This window comes from Perna viridis, chromosome 5, assembly GCF_037379345.1.
Source record: "Perna viridis isolate PV_CMFRI_1.1 ecotype Kerala chromosome 5, ASM3737934v1, whole genome shotgun sequence".
NCBI classification, from domain to species: Eukaryota; Metazoa; Mollusca; class Bivalvia; order Mytilida; family Mytilidae; genus Perna; species Perna viridis.
Genome location: NC_142449.1, coordinates 35,796,630 through 35,802,713, shown reverse-complemented (window position 1 = coordinate 35,802,713; position 6,084 = coordinate 35,796,630). Strand labels below are relative to the sequence as shown.

The 6,084-nt window shown below is 33.0% G+C and overlaps 1 long non-coding RNA gene across 1 annotated transcript; it reads right to left on the bottom strand.

Annotated features, from left to right (window-relative positions):
- Positions 1–2,850: 2,850 nt before the first annotated feature.
- On the bottom strand, positions 2,851–5,207 carry LOC148617254 (uncharacterized). Its single transcript, XR_015922461.1, has 3 exons — positions 4,379–5,207; positions 3,863–3,917; positions 2,851–3,222 (listed from the first exon to the last, which is right to left on the bottom strand). It is a non-coding gene; the product is annotated as an uncharacterized LOC148617254 (long non-coding RNA).
- Positions 5,208–6,084: the final 877 nt, after the last annotated feature.

Here is a 6,084-nt window from a genome sequence, read left to right as displayed (position 1 = left end):
TGAAATAGCACTTTCCGGCCGATAACATCACATCTGATGTGGACAGAACCCATCATATGGCCAAATCACTTGAGATAGCACTTAACTACCAAACACATATGTGGTTCTTGCATCAGTTGCCGACTTTTATCTCAATATAGCCAATGAACTTGAAATAGCATTTTCCTACCCGAACATATTCATAGTCATTACATTTTCTCCGACTCCTACTGCTGACATGGGCATATAATTAAAAATAGTACTTTCCTACGTGATTCACACATATTCATACATGTTCTTATATCTGATTTGTACTGTGCTCTTGACATAGCCAACCATACCTAATGTACTCTAAACATTGATTGACAACGTAAGAACGGGTTTTCATACAAAAAGTGTACTTGTTGATTCCATCGATTTCGTATGTGCTCATAATGTATCGGTACTATATGAACTAGCGCTTTCCTACCCAAAACATTCAGACTCATCACATCACATTTGTACCGTATTCTTAACATTGCAATAATACCTATCATAGCATTTTTCTACTCAAAATATACATGTTCATCTTATTTGACGCGGACTGTACTATAACTTTTGCCATACTACTTCTAAGTGCAATTCCTAACCAAAATCATACATACCCATCATATGTTATTCAAACCCTATTATTAATATAGCCATACAACTTGAAAAAGCACTTTCCTAACAAAATCAAACATGCTCATTACATCTGATTGTGCCATACTCTTAACATGACCATACTACTTGAAATGGAAAGTACGAATTGGCTTACTATTGAGACTAGTTATTTCTACTAAAACAAACTATCTGATGTGAATTGTACTCTTCATATGGCCATACTACTTGCAGTATCACTTTCCAAATCAAACATATACCCTCTTCACATCTGAAATAGACTCTACTCTGAACACAACCATACTACTTGAAACAGCACATTTGTGATCAGATGTGATGAGTATACTATGGTTTGAAAAGTGTAATTTCAAGTAATGTGGTCATTTGTAGAGTAGCCATCGAATCGGGTGTGATGAAAATGAATGAATTTAGGTAAGAAAGTGCTATTCAAAGTAGTTTGGCATCACATGTAATGAGCAAGTACATTTTAGGTATGAAATTGCTATTTTACGTAGCATGACTATGTCAGGTGTACATTTCACATGTGAAGCGCATGTATGTTTGTTAGATAAAGCTTATGTTTAAAGTGGTATAGTCATGTTTATAATATGGTTTGCGTCGAATTTGATGAGCATATATGATTTAGGTAGGAAAGTGCTATTTCGCGTACTATAGCAATATTAAGGGTACATACCAAATCAGATGTGATAAACAGGTATGATTCTAGTACCAATGTGCTTTTTCAGGTAGTATGACCGTGTTCAGAGTTCAATCCACATGGTATGTGATTCGCATGGATAATTTGGATACAAAAAAGGTATTTCGCATGGTATTGCTATCTTTGAAATCATAAAATGGTCATTTTTGAGGGACGAGAGGGTATTACTTACCATGAGCATGAATGATTTTGGGTAGAAAAGTGATCTTTCATGTAGAATGGCCATGTTTATTGTACAATTATCGACATATGCGATGAACATGTATGTTTTGGGTAGGAACATGCTATTTCAAGTCGTGAGGTTATACATAGAACACAGTACGAATCAAATATGATGAGCATGTATGATGTAGGTAGGAAAGTGCTTTTTCACGTAGTATTGCGATATCAAGGGTATATACCAATTCACATGTGATAAGCGTGTATGATTCTGGTACGAATGTCCAATTTCAAGAAGTATGACCATGTTCAGAGTTCAGTCCATATCATATGTGATTAGCATGGATGATTTGGTTTTAAAAATGATATTTAACATAGTATTGTTATCTTTGGAATTGTAAAATGGTTAAATGGGTAGGAAAATGATATTTCAAGTACTTTGGGACTCACTAACCACATCTGAGTTAAATGGCCACCCCACCCCCTCTATGTAGTACCAAAACACAATGAACCTAGACCTATGCATTGTAAGTGCATTATTTGTGTGTTTTCTGATTAAAATTAGTCAAAATAAAGCCGAGAATGTGTACTTTAAAATCATACATGTAATATACTATAAAAGTGTATGAATATTGTTTACATGTGTGGGTAATTTGCCTCCATGTTGTCAGTAAGCAGAAAGGGTAAAATTATGGATTTTCATTATTATTTAATCAAGTAAATTTTGTGAAGAATTTCAACAGTCAATAGATTTTGATGTGTAATGTCCCAAAGTAAAGGTAAAAGACTGGAGAATGGCAACATATATTTATTGTTTCATTTATTTAAAATACAAGGAATACAAATACTTTCAACAATTATCATTACACTATTATCTAGTACAAATGTATCATGATACCTGTAAAAAATATACTAAGCTACTATTTTTCCTTCATTCCTCTTGGTGCACAAAACGAATCCTTACAGCATATGAAGTTTTCAACTTGCCATGGGTAAATGTAACTAAGTACCTAACTTTCCCTGACCCAAATTTCACTTGCCTTGGGTAACAGGAATAGGAATCCTAGAAGACTGCTTGAAGTAATAAACTGGTTGGTTATGCAAAATTTGTGTTCACAGCACAGAGTTATATATAAATCCTTGTTCACAGTAATGGTTAAATTTAAATTTAAAAGTATGGTTTAATTGGACTGTCCATTGTGTTGGCTTAATGTGTAAACACAAGTGGAAAAAAAGAGATAGACAACTTAATGCATACTGTATATGCATGCACAAATGTATATAGTAAATGTACCCGATATCAGAATAATGAAATTTCCACTGGGCTTTGCCACATATAAGAAACAAGAACATACTTAATGTATTCAATTTTCTTTAATTATACATGTACAGTGTATCACATTTTACCACAATATGTCTTATACCAGATACTGAAAACGTTTGCAACTGTATTGTTTTACATTTTTATATTAAGAGTCAGTCTTGAACAGATACCTTCCCCTGAAAATAGGTAAATACATCTAATATTTAATCTGCGCCTTCCTCATGCTCAAAATATAATGTGTTGATTCTCCCATACTAAACATTTACTGAATTTAAGTCATTGTGTGTCCAATATGCTGTTGAAATGGGTCAAATCAGTTGAATAATTGACATGAAAGTCATGTTTCCTTCTGCTTCATATACATGTGCATTGTCTATTAATTCAATTCACACTGCTTAGGATGCTGAAAATTAAAACAAACCAGTATCAATATACATGTAATACATATAAAAATTGAACGCTTTTCATAATTGTAAGCTTTTAATATCTATATATGATTATAAATTGCATGTACATTGTACTTGTACTATTTTGTTAAGACCTGATTGAAAAGGATGGTAACAGCTGTGATACCGCACTTGATTGTGTTTTATAATGCAACTTCAGTATGTATTCAATACATTGTTAAGTAGAAAATACATGTTTAATGACAGTTCCCTGGTGGACTCATGTCATATTTAGCAATGAGTAGGAGGTTCGATTCCTCTTGTTCTGTAAATAATTTTAAAATTGAATGGTTAAATGAAATAAATTAAAATAAAAAAGGAACAACCATTTGATCTTTATGGGAAGAGCTACATTTGTAAACTATCCTGCCTTACTATTTTGTGAAAAAAAAGGTCCTGCCTTTATTATTTTAACAATTTTATTAGGACAATCATTGATCCGTTTTTTTTTTGTTTTTGTTTTGTTTCATAAAGTGAATATTTCAATATTTCTTTTTTATTTCATTTTTAAGCAAACCTCCCCCCACAAAAAAACACACACACATACACATACACATACATGTAAAGTGCAATTGATATAATGTATTTCTGACTTACTGTTGTCTGTTATTTTTGGTTTGTAGTACTGTAGTTTCTAAGCATCTTTTTAATACTGTAATTAAGACAACTTGACTGGTAATGTGTTTGAAATAAATGTACATTTTGTAAACGAAGGTTAATTTCATAATACTGCCTTTCATGATCAAATTTCTATCTTAGTAACTGCATCAATAATAAGCAAATTTTTATCGTTGATAAAATTTATCTTTTTTACGATCGCAGCATCACATACATTATGTATTTTAATGGGAGGTTCCTAAAAACACACATAAGAAATGGCGGACTAGCAAAATATGAACTACAAAGTAGCCATGTGAATAATGAGCTGTAAATGTGAGCTAGATCAATAAGATTTCTCTAAAATGCAAATTAATATCATAAATGATAATAAATCATTGTAAAACCTTATCATAATTATGAAAACATTAGGTTCAAATGGGCAAAATCAAGTTTTTTCATAAAACCAAGGCTCGGTTTTACCAGGACAATAATAAACATGGCTTTTCCACTTACCTGGTTAATTTCTTTTTATATCTACCGAATTTGTGTATCTCCTTATGATAAATCCAAAATTTACAACTTTCTGAATCGATATATCATAATTTCACGTAAATCTGTCCATTCGATCGCTAGAAATTACATTTTGAAAAAGTTGTGTTTAAAATCTTGAAGTCATACAGAAATTTTTAACATGGCGGCAACCGGAAGATTGAGTCCCCTGGAACTACCACTTGTACAGCCATTGCACATACAAATAGTCTCAGGTCTAATCGTCCTCGATAATGACAAGGTCCGATAAATTCCTAATAGCAAAGGATGGTTACCTGTTTGGAACGACTATGTTCGGATAACAGTCTGAAAAAAAAATCCTTTTCGGGCGTGGCTGTTCTTTTGAGGTTCTGTTGTGGAACATTGAAGTTCCCAAAAGATCGCAGAATTTTTCATTAGAAATTTTAGCTCTTCAATCATTTAAGTAAATGTCTCTCTTCATTGAAATGATAGTAAAATCCTAATGAAAATGCTAGTGTTGATGAATGAGTTGCACTTATCCTTAAAATGGACCTCTTTTCCTGGTTCCCCCGACCTATCCATTTTTCAAAACATCTTTTTTTACTTGAGTATTATATTTTAAGGGCGAAATTTGATCGGGGGAATTTCTTATTTATAACGTTTTTAAAAAAATACAACTGACCAATCGATTGACCAGCAAAAATGAATACTATACAACCTCCGATATTAAAGAAATGCTTTATAACTTGATGGAAAATTTCGACCAAATCAATTCTCCTAACGTTGGAAAAATTTTGTATTCGCCCAAAATGGCAAGGGCGAGTATATATATATATATATATATATATATATATATATATATATATATATATATATATATTCTGAAACGTTGTATAATATTGATTTGTTGTGACAGGCATCATTAATTTGATCCTTTATCCTACATAATAACACCTAAATGAACTGTCCCGTACTACCATACATCGTGTACTAAGTTACAGCCCTAGATTAATCCTACGAGGAGGTATGACCCGGCCAGCGAAAGCTATATTTTTATATCCTAGCTGGTCGAGTGGTGTAGGGCGCTGGACATAGTGCAGGCGGTGTTGCCATAGATGTCACAGCGGTGCGAGTTCGAGTCCCGCGGAGGGAACGACCAAAAAAATTTGCTTCGCAAATTTGACAGTTCTAACATCGTTGGGAATTTTTCAGGCCCTTCTATAAGTTACCGTTATCTTCCCTGTATCAATTTGATTCGATGGAGCAGTGTAGCGAATAGAGTCGTCACATTCTGAGACGTTGTATATATATAGCCGAAACTGAGATTAAAGGATCTAACGAAACGATATTCTTTTTTATTGATCAAATCAGCTATAAAGTCAGCCTCATAAGAGTGAAGAAATAGGTCAGCAAGTAAAGGAGCACAATTTGTTCCCATTGGAATGCCAACCGTTTTGAAACAATCTTCAATCGAGCTTATATGTTAATAATTGAAAAAAAAACCAAAAATGAAAGTTTAAATATATATTAGCAGGAGCTACATGTATATGGTGATCATGATGTCAGTCCCCCCAACCGTCTGTTTTGATTTATTCACGTTTCCCTGTATAGTGTTTTCGTAACAGGTTTTGCAACTAATTGGTCTTTGGGCAAGGCTTTATATAATTATATGCCATATCAAGAGATTCCATTTTTCGCTTTCAGAACCA